We start from the raw sequence: 6,021 nt of genomic DNA on the forward strand, positions 1-6,021 counted from the left end.
GCTGATGTGAAACTCTGTTCAAGCACTATTTTCAAATTCCAAGGACAACAATCTTTCACAGACGTATTGATGGTACACCATCACAGCTCATCTCTGCATGCTGTAGTCTGTTTACATTTATCCATCATTTAGCACTGTTTCACGAATAGTTGCTCTTAATGGTTGTACGTATTTCCAACTGTGTCCAAAGGCATTTGGATCTATGATCTATGATGAATCTATGATGGAAACTGAAAATGAACTAAAAATGTACCAGAATAACTTTCAGTCGTGATTTAGTCTAGCAAAGTAGAAAATAGCATAAAATAGAAACACTCAAGTAAAGTATGAGCACCTCAAAATTATACCTTACTGCAGTATATGAGTAAAAATACACAGTTACTTTTATATATTTGATGAGAAGAGAAGTTGAGAGACACTCTGTCCTAAATCAGAACCTTAAAGTGTCCTACAAACTGAGAGATCTTCTGTTTGAGTGTATTTGCGTGGCTGTTGTGGCTGCAGACAAGAAGCCAATCGTGATTGCAGAGCAGAAGAGAGCAAAAAACATCTGTGTGTGTGTTTTGTCTCTGAGCCAGTGACCAGGGAACACACACACACACACACACACACACACACACACACACACACAAAATCACAAAATCACACAAATGTAAGACAGAAAGATAATGATGTATAACTGTCGCTCACTGCTGCTATTGAGCCTCAGTGTCCTACTGTGACAAGAGCCAGGTGCTGGTGGTGGGAGAGACAGAGGGAGTGTGACAGAGAGAGAGAGAAAGAGAGAGAGAGAGAGAAAGAGAAAGAGAGAGAGAGAGAGAAATCAAGCAGCAGATCAATAACATCTTGATTGGAGATGATTACACTCCTCATTCCCTCTCTTCCTGTGTATATGTCTGAGTGTCTGCATGATATTTTTTGTCATTCTGGTCTCCTCTTGTCTGCTCCTTCTTCACAATCTATCCAATCACACGCACGCATGCACACACGCACACACACACGCGCACACACAGACATATACCATAGGATACATATGCACCTTTCATGGGCTTTCGTTGCACAAAGGTTCAAAACCCAAGACTAGTTCAACTTCTTCAATTGTACATATAAACTACAACACACATTGATAAAGAGAATCTCCTGTTGTGTTTCTGTGGATTGTTTTCAGGGTTTCAATGAGTGTTTATTCCATTTCTCATAATCTTGGCGTGTCATAGGATCCCAAACTTTATGTTTATTGTATAGTAAAATTGGTTTAGTAATAGATTTGGATATTTGTAGGCAGGTTTAGGTTGGTATACTTTGTTTTTTTTTTATCCTGTACAAAGTCCTCACACCTGTGCTACCCATGGTCAAGTCTTTCCAGCTTTACATTTTAGTGATTATAGCGCTATTACTACCTCCTCTCCCAGCTCAGAGGTAAGTCTACTCTTTCTCTCTTTTCCACAAACGTACTATACAAACAGCAGCATAACGGCGTGATATTCCTGCCTTGAACACACTCACACGGGATGCGAAATCCAGACTCCTGCAAGAAAGTTTGTTGATTTCCCCACCCTCCCACCCTATGAGTGTATCACACTGCTTATATTTTGTGGTTAACCAACCTGTTAACCAAACTCGTAATGTCATATGTTGATGTGGCAAGAATATCTTAAAACGTCATATGTTGACGTAGAAGGTCACTGACTGACCGTCACCATGTGACGACTTCAGAGTGACTGAGTTGTAAATGCAGCTTTAGATTATACTGCAAAAGTTGTGTGAGTTTGTAAACAAAGTTGTCATCACAAATTCAAGGTAACAAGGTGAGTTATTCATATGAAGATGATTGTTTTGTGTGTGAAGTATTTTACTGGCTATAAAAAGATGTTTTCTTAATGCACTTCCAATGTAAAAGATGAGGAACAAAATCCACAACCCTTGTTAATGTGAAGCTAATTGGCTTCCCTTGTCAATCTAGAGGATAACTGACAAATTTAAAGAATGAAATAACCATATTATCTTTCATTCCCATTGGATTCATAAGTTTCCCTCATGTTGTCTCGACTGGTTTAACCGACAAATCCATCATTAAGCAGATACCTGAAACAGACATTCTTCCTCCTCATCATCCAGAATATCTTTCATCAGAAATTCATCTACGTTGCTGTAATCAGCCAAAGTGAAAGTATTTTCAAAGGCTTCTCTTGGTTTTATCGTGCGTGCTAAAGAGTGCCCACAGCAGTATCGGAAAGCAAAAGCAACTCTAGTAATGACGAGTATTTACACATGAATAATAGTGCGCATGGCTGAGAAGGAAATTGTGTGCAGACTCAAGCAGAGACCACGCTGATTTCCGAGTCATCTGCAAACATAAGGCTTTAATTTGAGTATCTAACAGAGGGAGACTGCAGATGTGATTGTTCTAAAGATTTTGTCAACTCACTGCAAACAGGGCCTGAATAATACTGCAACCATGCACCTCTCTACTTTAAGGAAAGTAACCTTCTCCTGATTGTCAATTTTTGATGTTTCCTCAAGAGCTTTTTTTTTTAAATTTAAAAAGGAGGCAAGTGCCACTGCTGTTTGGAGGACAAGTGAATTGATCGGGGTGTGATGGTTTTCTCTGTCGCTCTCTGACCTTATTGCTCTGTCCACAGCCTATTGAGAAAAAGAGAAATTGCGAGAGAGAGGACCATTGTTGCTTCCATTGACCCAGCCATAAAACAACTATTTGCATTTCCTTCTCGTCATTCTTTCCCCTCTAACTGCCTGTTTATTACTGCAGCCCCATCTCTCTGTCTTTGCTTATCTTTTCTCTCAGAGACAAGCTGAGACAGAGAGAAAAAAATCAGACAATGATGGAGGTAAGGATGGAGAGAGGGAGGTAAACACAGACAGACTGACAGAAAAATAAGAGATAGGAAGACATGTCTGTGATCTCGGTGTGAAGCTGATCCCTGCTTGGCCCAATTCTTTATCTCTACACCTCTCCGTCCCTTTCGCCTCCGTTTGTTTATTTTATACTGCCATACATCCTGCTATATGCTGATTAATTTTTGAAATGCCAATTGCAACTTAAAGACTTCAGATTTCTACTTAAATTTAGGTTATGACCCCCCATTGCAGTTTTTTTTTTGTTGCAGGATTTTCTCCAACTTAATCTCTTTTCTTTGGCGTCTTTTTTATCCTCTCTGCAGGTAGTGATCCCTCTGCTGACATGTGCCTCTGCACCCTGCAATTACTGTCACGTTTGGTTAGAGATTAAAGAGAGAAGGGTGAAATGATAAGCAATTAGGATGTGATGTGATTTCATTAACAGTGTCTCAGGTATTTGTTCACCTCCAGCAGTCTTGACAGTTTTATTTATTTTTTAAGCAGTGAGGTGTTTCTATTCAACAGTTTGACCCTGTTGCCCTGTACAAAACTTTTAGGTGCTGTGTGGCTCCACTTAATGCCTATTTTTTAAAATACAGGACAGTACTGCAAACGAGCAAACTGTGGAGCAGCACAGAAACATAAACAACAACCAGTTGCCTCAATTAGGATACCCACACTCACAGCGTGTGCAAGCGAGGCAAACAGAGTTGTTTTGAGCTTAAAAATTGGTAATTTCTCCCTATTTCAGTGACATTTTGGAGGTGAACTATGCCTCGAACGTGGTGCCATCAGCTGGAGGCTACATTTTAACTTTAAGTATGCAGGTAAGAGGCTGCAAAGTGACGAAATATGATAGAAATCAATTAAAAAGAGGTTGTCAGCTGCACTGTGAGTTGAAACTCTTTTCCAAAGGAAGCACAAAAACTTTGGAAATCATTTCTTTTCAACAAATCACAAATGAAACTATTGACAATTTCGCAAAAGAAAAAAAGAATTTGATTCTTATTTTCAGGTATTGTAAACTGATGAAAATATAGCTATGGATATAATCATTTTTTTACAAAAGATACCCCTAAATCCTACAAACTGGCTGCTACTTTTTTTTCTGGGTATGATTTAATGTAACCCATAGTGATGTGTGGCTGAGGTGATAGTGCTCAGTGCTTTTGTCACACGTGTGTGTGTGTTTGTTCAAGGAAAAGAGAGAGTGACAGAGAGAGGGGGAAAGGAGGGGGAAGGTGGACTATTGTCAGTAACGTTTTAAAAGTTACTGACACTCCACTTACTTAAAGTTACTTAGAACACTGTTTTGTCACTTTTTGACCTGCCAGTGACCGGGCTGACCAACAATAGCCACCTGAACTAATGGCGGCAGAATGAATGATATTTGACCTTGCTGTTCTGAAAATATGGATGTTTTTTTTTGCCTCCTTGAGATCAAGGAAACGTAGGACTACAGTGATGAATTATAGTCTATGTACTGGATTTGAATTACTGTTAAGGTTACAAAGAAAAAACCTCAGTGTGTTTTTTGTGCAAATAAATTGATTACAAACATCAGGATAAGAACGTACTTGTACTTGAAGGCCTTACAAGGCTACATTAATTAGGCCTATCAAAACATATGTGTGTTTTTTTATTGTTCCACTACTTACATTTCATTATAGTGATAAGGGGCACAATTATAGATAAAATCTGACTGTTGTCTCTCAAAGATTTTCATTTTTAAAAAATGCCTGTTAAGTCACTATCTATATTCGAATGAGGTAACACAATAGCGACTGAGCCGATGTCCCAGTGATGAAAGCCCTTGCATTTGCAGTGTTGCTGACTGTGTGTCTGTAGCGACATTTCTGGGAAATTACAAGCAACACACACTTAGAAAACATTTTCCATCACCCAGCAGTAGTTGGTCTGCCAGAGATGCATGAAATGCAACAAACTTGCTTTTCAACTTACTTGCGTGTGAAGCACGGTAGTCTTCTCCCTGGTCTCTGCCTGTGTACACAGTGGTTCCCAACTGGTAAAGCCACAGGGTCCATATTTCTTCTTAGTCATAAGCTCAAAGTCCACACCTAAGAAAAATAACCACATATGTAATTTAATTTCACAAAATGTAAACAACACATGGGCTGATAAATATATTGAAAGAATAAAGTGTAGCTACTTAACACTTGGTAAACAAATAGCACTGCAATCAGAAAAGTGTCTATTATTACTTAAAGAACAGTAACATAAAAAGCGGCAAAGGCACTGCATGGTAATAGGCCAAATAATACCAACAACAGGGAAGTAAGATATTTGCTGTGCTGTAAGAAAATGCGCTGCGTGATAAAGGAGGACCTTAACAAAGTCTGTGGGTCTGTGCTTCAAAATAAAGTATGATTTTTACAAATTTGACACGTTCACAAGTCACTTGCGGTCCATTCAGAACGGACCCAAAACCCACTTTTGGACCATGGCCTACCAACTGGGAACCACTGGTGTAGGGAGTAGTGATGGTACAAAACCAATAAAAAAAGTTTGAGTGCGTTTTTATGAATAAACAAATATTTTTTAGGTCAATTTTTGACTTATACTGCTAACGATGGTGAGTAAACGAGTACCAATTAAATAGGACTTATGTTCAGTACACCAAATACACCACATTTTGAAAAAATTATAAAGGCTTGATACATTTACAGGAATCAACTCAAAGGAACTGAAACTGTGGAAAGAATTTGTCCACAAGTTGGAAGTAAATGGTTACTATGGTTGAACAAAAAAAAGAGCGTTGACTATGGATGATGAAACTTTAAAACACAAGTGATAGTGACATTCAAAGGAAAAGCACCTTCAGTTTGCGCTTAGCACCATAAGTGCTGCCAGTGAGAACCGAACTGAGATCTTTGAGATTGCAACTTAAAAAACGAGGCAGTTGTGAGATCTTACTGGTTCCATCCCACCAAATAACAACATTGTCAGGACAAAATAAAGTTCAGACTGTTTCAAAACCAGAAAGTGTCAGCTTCTTTCTCCATTGTTGGTGGGGTGGTTTCTCACCAAACTCTTTAAAGTTTCATAATATGCCAATGAGGAATGGAGAAAACAAAGAGATGGATGAGGTCTCAAATGTTATTTTTGAGGACAAGACTTGTTGGAGACAGACTCTTCATCAAG

This window comes from Plectropomus leopardus, chromosome 18 (assembly GCF_008729295.1).
Source record: "Plectropomus leopardus isolate mb chromosome 18, YSFRI_Pleo_2.0, whole genome shotgun sequence".
In the NCBI taxonomy this organism is placed as follows: domain Eukaryota; kingdom Metazoa; phylum Chordata; class Actinopteri; order Perciformes; family Serranidae; genus Plectropomus; species Plectropomus leopardus.